Below are 7,378 nucleotides of genomic sequence, written 5' to 3' on the forward strand. Positions count from 1 at the left end.
GAGCTGCACCAATAGCTCGTGCTCCTTACATACTCGCACCCAGCGAGATGAAAGAACTGCAAAGCCAACTGCAAGAACTATTAGAACGTGGTTTCATTCGACCAAGCACATCACCATGGGGAGCTCCTGTTTTGTTTGTCAAGAAGAAGGATGGTACATTTAGTTTGTGTATTGACTACAGAGAGTTGAATAAACTTACCATCAAAAACCGTTATCCACTGCCGAGAATTGACGACTGATTTGATCAACTACAAGGCTAGTCGGTTTATTCGAAAATCGATTTACGTTCTGGATATCATCAAATGCGAGTAAAGGAGGATGATATTCCAAAAACTTCTTTTAGGACGCGTTATGGTCATTACGAGTTTATGGTTATGCCGTTTGGATTGACTAACTCACCAGCTGTGTTCATGGACCTTATGAACCGAGTGTGTGGGCCATATCTTGACAAGTTTGTCATTGTTTTCATCGATGACATACTTATTTACTCAAAGAATGATCAAGAGCACGAAGAACATTTGAGAAAAGTGCTAGAAGTATTGAGGAAAGAAAAACTGTACGCTAAGTTTTCAAAGTGTGCATTTTGGTTAGAAGAAGTTCAATTCCTCGGTCACATAGTGAACAAAGAAGGTATCCAGGTGGACCCGGCAAAGATCGAAACCGTTGAAAAGTGGGAAACCCCAAAAACTCCGAAGTATATACGTCAATTTTTAGGATTGGCTGGTTACTACAGAAGATTCATCCAAGATTTCTCCAAAATAGCAAAACCCTTGACTGCATTAACGCATAAAGGGAAGAAATTTGAATGGAAGGATGAACAAGAGAAGGCGTTTCAGTTATTGAAGAAAAAGCTAACTACGGCACCTATATTGTCATTGCCTGAAGGGAATGATGATTTTGTGATTTATTGTGACATATCAAAGCAAGGTCCCGGTTGTGTATTAATGCAACGAACGAAGGTGATTGCTTATGCGTCTAGACAATTGAAGATTCACGAGCAAAATTATACGACTCACGATTTGGAATTGGGTGCTGTTGTTTTTGCATTAAAGACTTGGAGGCATTATTTATATGGGGTCAAAAGTATTATATATACCGACCACAAAAGTCTCCAACATATATTTAATCAGAAGCAACTGAATATGAGATAATGCAGGTGGATTGAACTGTTGAATAATTATGATTTTGAGATTCGATACCACCCGGCGAAGGCGAATGTGGTAGCTGACGCTTTGAGTAGAAAGGACAGAGAACCTATACAGGTAAAAGCTATGAATATAATTATTCGTACTAACCTTACTACTCAAATAAAGGAGGCGCAACAGGGGGTTGTAAAAGAAGGAAAGTTGAAGAATGAGATACCCAAAGGATCAGAGAAACATCTTAATATTCGGGAAGACGGAACCCGATATAGGGCTGATAGAATTTGGGTACCAAGGTTTGGAGATGTGAGAGAAATGGTACTTAAGGAAGAACATAAAACCAGATATTCAATACATCCCGGAGTGGGGAAGATGTATAAAGATCTCAAGAAACACTTTTGGTAGCTGGGTATGAAAGCCGATATTGCTAAATATGTAGGAGAATGTTTGACGTGTTCTAAGGTCAAATCTGAACATCAAAAACCATCAGGTCTACTACAACAACCTGAAATCCCGAAATGGAAATGGGAAAACATTACCATGGATTTCATTACTAAATTGCCAAGGACTGCAAGTGGTTATGATACTATTTGGGTAATAGTTGATCGTCTCACCAAGTCAGCACACTTCCTGCCAATGAGAGAAGATGACAAAATGGAAAAGTTGGCGCGATTGTATTTGAAGGAGGTTGTCTCCAGACATGGAATACCCTTCTCTATTATCTATGATAGGGATGGTAGATTTGTTTCAAGGTTCTGGCAGACATTGCAACAAGCATTGGGGACTCGTCTAGACATGAGTACTGCCTATCATCCACAAACTGATGGGGCAGAGCGAAAGGACGATACAAACGCTTGAAGACATGCTACGAGCATGTGTTATTGATTTCGAAAACAGTTGGGATCGACACCTATCGTTAGAAGAATTTTCCTACAACAACAGTTATCATTCTAGTATTGAGATGGCGCCGTTTGAGGCACTTTATAGTAGAAAGTGCAGGTCTCCGATTTGTTGGAATGAAGTGGGGGATAGACAGATTACGGTTCCGGAGATAATACAAGAAACTACCGAGAAAATCATCCAAATTCAACAACGATTGAAAACCGCCCAGAGTCGACAAAAGAGCTACGCGGATAGTAAAAGAAAAGATATAGAGTTTGAAATTGGAGAAATGTTCATGCTTAAGGTTTCACCTTGGAAAGGCGTTGTTCGATTTGGTAAACGGGAGAAACTAAATCCAAGGTACATTGGACCATTCAAGATTATAGATCGTGTCGGACCAGTAGCTTACCAACTGGAGCTACCTCAACAAATCGCGGCTGTACATAACACTTTCCACGTCTCGAATTTGAAGAAATGTTTTGCTAAAGAAGATCTCACTATTCCGTTGGACGAAATCCAAATCAATGAAAAACTTCAATTCATTGAAGAACCCGTCGAAATAATGGATCGTTGATAATGCTAAAAACGAACACATATTTCATAGCATTATCCCTCAAGAAAGTCAAGATTTTAGTTGCAATTGTTCTATTTACAAGTGATATTCGTTTAAATAATAAAAGGTGAAGACAAAAAGCAGATTCGACGATTTGAAGACGCAAACGACCAAAAAGCTAAAAAGTACAAAGTACAATCCAAGTGGTTCAATATATTGATGAGAAACGTCTAAAAATTACAAACGTACAAGCCGCAAAACGCAAAGTACAAGATATTAAATTATACGAAAAGACGTTCGAAAATCCGGAACCGAGACATGAACCAACTTTCAACGCTCGACGCAACGGAGCTGAAAGTACAAGTCAACTATGTACAAGAATATAATATAATATTTAAATAATTCATAATAAGAATAATAATAAATAATAAAAAGTTGTTAATTGAGCATAGTTAAGGGGTCATAAGTGAAAATTTCAAATCAACATTTGCCTATAAAACGAAACTACGGAGAATGAAAAAAGATACACATTTTTCCAATATTCTTTCTCTATATATGTAATTTATATATATTTATAATTATAATTTTAATTTAAGTTTAATAATAATAATAATTGAGTTATTGTAAGAAATGTTTTACGGGTTTTAAAGTCGGAACTCTGTCCGTGTAACGCTACACGATTATTCACCACTGTAAGCTATGTTCTTCCTTTTTAAATTAATGTCTCGTAACTAAGTTATTATTATGCTTATTTGAGCCGAAGTAATCATGATGTTGGACTAAATATTAAAGATTGGGTTATTGGATTTTGTACCATAATTAGGGTATGGACAAAAGACCGACACTTGTGGACATTGGACCATGGACCATTAATAGATGGGGGATATTGTCTAATCGAATGACAACTCTTTGGAGTCTGTCGAACCTATCTTCAAATTAGTTAATCTAATAATTATTAAATGATTATGCATGTCCTATTTAGTGACGTTTATACGACATCTTTTACAATCATTTAATTAATCAATTGGGTTGGGTAATTTATTATTCATTCTGGCCAAGTGGGTAAATTAATAATCATGGACTAATTAAAATAGAGGTGGATTACATACAAGGGTAATTGGTGTAATTGTTAACAAAGTATTAAGACCTTGAATTACGCACAGTCGATAACCTGGTGTAATTATTAACAAAGTATTAAGACCTTGTTACAGTTCGAATCCCCAATTAGTTGGAATATTTGACTTCAGGTATAAGGTTAATTTAACGATCATTTTATAATTATGACCGATGAACTATTATGGGCAAAAACCAGATAGGTATCAATTAAATCCACGACAAAGGACAATTAACCCAGCATAATAAATTAAAATCAAAACGTCAAACATCATGATTACGGAAGTTTAAATAAGCATAATTCTTTTATTGTATTTCTCATCGTACTTTCATTTACTGGCAATTTTATTTATTGTCATTGTAATATTGTTATTTATTTTACGCACTTTAATTATCGTCATTTATCTGTACGCTTAAAATAAAAAATCGACAAACCGGTCATTAAACGGTAAATCCCCCCAAAGTTACCTATAATTACTATATCTAGTTTAACTACTTAATTAACTAATTTGACCTAGTAAGACACCCAATAATAGTGTCCACGGATCGACCTCCCGGACTTTACCTTAGCTATATTATTACACGATAGGTATACTTGCCTTTTGTGTTTTAGTTTAATTTAGGTGATTTTCTGTAGTAAATAAATATAAAACTGATAGCCGTTTCATACACACACCCTCTAGAACACATCAAGTTTTTGGCGCCGCTGCCGGAGACACTTTTTGTGTCTTCACGGGGTATTTAAGTTTTTTTTTTTTAGTTTTTGATTGATTAAAGATATATTAATTTAAATATAATAATTTAATAAATATAATAATATAATAATATTGAAATAAAATATAATAATATAATAATATTGAAATAAAATATAATAATATAATAATAATTTTGAATCAAATTTGAATCGTAAAGTTTTAAAAAGTCGTATTTATTAAATACTTTAGGGGTATATTATGTAACTTATAATTAATAATTTCTATCATGTCGCTTTCATGTGAATAGTAAATTAATTAATTTCGTTTCATTTACTATTCATGAATAGTAAATGAGTTAAAAAAAAAGTTTTTTAAAAAAAATAAAAAAAAATTATTAATTTCGTGAAAAAAAATTTAAAAAAAAATTTTGAAACAAAAATTTAAAATCCTTAAAAAAAGAAATATTAAAATCGTAAAAAAAAAATTTAAAATTTTTTTTTAAAAAAAAATATAAAAATAAATTTATTTTTTTAAAAATTTTTTTTAAATATATATATATATATATATATATATATATATATATATATATATATATATATATATATATATATATATATATATATATATATATATATATATATATATTTTTTAAGATTTTGTCTATAAAATTAAAAAAATATATATATTTATTTTAAGTTTTATTACCTTTAGATTTTTAGACTCTAGTTACAACTTTTAGTATTAAGTTTAGTTTTGCCATAGTTATTTTTATACTTTTAGATTTTTAGGCTTTGCCGTAAAATCCCTTAAGTGCTTTTTCTTTAGACTAAGATTTAGGTGGCTTAAAATTTTGCGACGTCGTGTTAAAATTTTAGTATCATCTTAAGTAATTGCCGTTTTTCGTTTAGAATCCCTTTTAAGTTTCGACGCGTTACTTTCTTATTTTTATTTTTCGACCTTTTATTTTTTCGACGTTTTTCGACGCAATCTTTTTCTTTCTTATTTCTCGACGCTCTAGTTTTTAGGACATAGAATTTTCTATTTCTTCTCTAAAATTTCAAACGAAAAATTATTTTAAGCAATTAAATTGATAGACATCCAAATTTTCTGGTTCGTAGTAATAGTTGGATTTGTTAGTGGCGAGTTGTGGACTTCCGATTTAAAGGGTCATGGCTACCTGCTGCATCTATTGGCTATTTGAAACGTGGGCAAAATCAGAAAAGTCTATTAATTTGATAACTTATATACTTTTTTTTTATAACTAATAGGATATTCAGTGAATGCACCGAGCAAAACGTTCACCACCTTTCATACGTTCACCACCTGTAACTCGATCAAGGCATCTAGCCAATATTGTTGCCGTTGATTTTTCTTTAGAATCATCATCTAGTCGAACAAGTTCTCCAACTCAAATTTTCGATAATGCATTTTTTGAACCCGACTTCACAACTGAGAATCCGGAGGATATTCAAGGACAATTCCAAGATCCTAAACCACTAATCATTCCTCCTGAACCACAAATAGTTAAATCAGAATCTTCTAGTGATTCGGATTCAACAAATTCAATTATGGAAGTAACGGAACCTCAAAGTATGGAAGACCGAATGAGAGCCACACGCACGGGCCAAGGTCACACCATTAATCAGCCAGATGTTAGAGCATCAGATTTTGAAATCAAAGGACAAATCCTACACATGATCACCAATCAGTGCCAATTTGGTGGTACAACAAAAGAAGATCCAAACGAACATCTTCGAACTTTTAATAGGATTTGTAATCTATTTAAAATCCGAGAAGTTGAGGATGAAACTATTTATCTTATGTTGTTCCCATGGACTTTAAAAGGAGAAGCCAAAGATTGGTTAGAATCGTTACCTGAAGGAACGATTGACTCATGGGATATTTTAGTTGAGAAATTTCTTCAAAGATTCTTTCCGGCATCTAAAGCCGTGAGACTTCAAGTAGAAATTGCCACGTTCGTGCAAAAACCAAATGAAACGTTATATGAGGCATGGACAAGATTCGGAAGGATGTTGAGAGGATGTCCTCAACACGGTTTAGATACTTTTCAAATAGTGCAAATTTTCTATAAAGGCGTCGACATCGCCATACGAAAAGACATCGACACAGTAGCTGGTGGTTCCATTATGAAGAAAACCGCAACCGAAGCTCACAAGATCATTGATAACACAGCATTCCACTCTCATGAGTGGCATCAGGAAAAAGATATTTTTCATTCATCTAAAGAGGCTAGAGCCAATTCTAGCCATAACTTTGATTCTGTTTCCGCAAAAATAGATGCTTTTGAGAGACGAATGGAAAAGATGACTAAAGATATTCACGCAATACGAATCAGTTGTGAGCAATGTGGTGGACCACACTTAACGAAAGATTGTAATGTTGAGCAAATGATGGAACAACGAGAGAATGTTTCCTACATAAACCAAAGGCCGGGAAATAATTATAAAAATAATTATCAACCGCCAAGGCCAAACTTTAATCGAAATCAAAACATTCTTTACAATCCAAATGGACCCAATAATAACTCATACAACCAACAAGGTCCGAATAACCAACCAACTCAAAACAACACTTTCAATCAACAAAGACCTGGCTTGTATAAACCACTACAACAAACCGAAGAGAAAAAGTCAAATCTGGAAGAAGTGGTATTTAAGCTAGTTGAATCTCAAACACAATTTATTAAAACTCAAACCCAAACGAATGAGAGGTTTGATCAGTCATTTAGAACTCAACAAGCTTCCATTTTGAATCTAGAAAAACAAGTAGGTACTCTTGTTAGATTGATGAGTGAAAGGGAACAAGGAAAGCTACCGAGTAATAATGAAGTAAATCCTCGGAATGAAAATGTTAACATGGTATCAACAAATTCTGAAAAACCAACACCAGAAGATGGGAAAGTTTTAGATGTGATTAACAATGAAGAAGTTACAACACCACCACCACCCGAGTATGTAAAGCCAGTGGTGGCA

General features: G+C 33.6%; 1 non-coding gene across 1 annotated transcript; it reads right to left on the bottom strand.

The window, feature by feature from the left end:
• Positions 1-6,337: 6,337 nt before the first annotated feature.
• On the bottom strand, positions 6,338-6,444 carry LOC139903174 (small nucleolar RNA R71). The gene has a single exon (XR_011778016.1). It is a non-coding gene; the product is annotated as a small nucleolar RNA R71 (small nucleolar RNA).
• Positions 6,445-7,378: the final 934 nt, after the last annotated feature.

Source organism: Rutidosis leptorrhynchoides, chromosome 3 (assembly GCF_046630445.1).
Source record: "Rutidosis leptorrhynchoides isolate AG116_Rl617_1_P2 chromosome 3, CSIRO_AGI_Rlap_v1, whole genome shotgun sequence".
Lineage (NCBI taxonomy): Eukaryota > Viridiplantae > Streptophyta > Magnoliopsida > Asterales > Asteraceae > Rutidosis > Rutidosis leptorrhynchoides.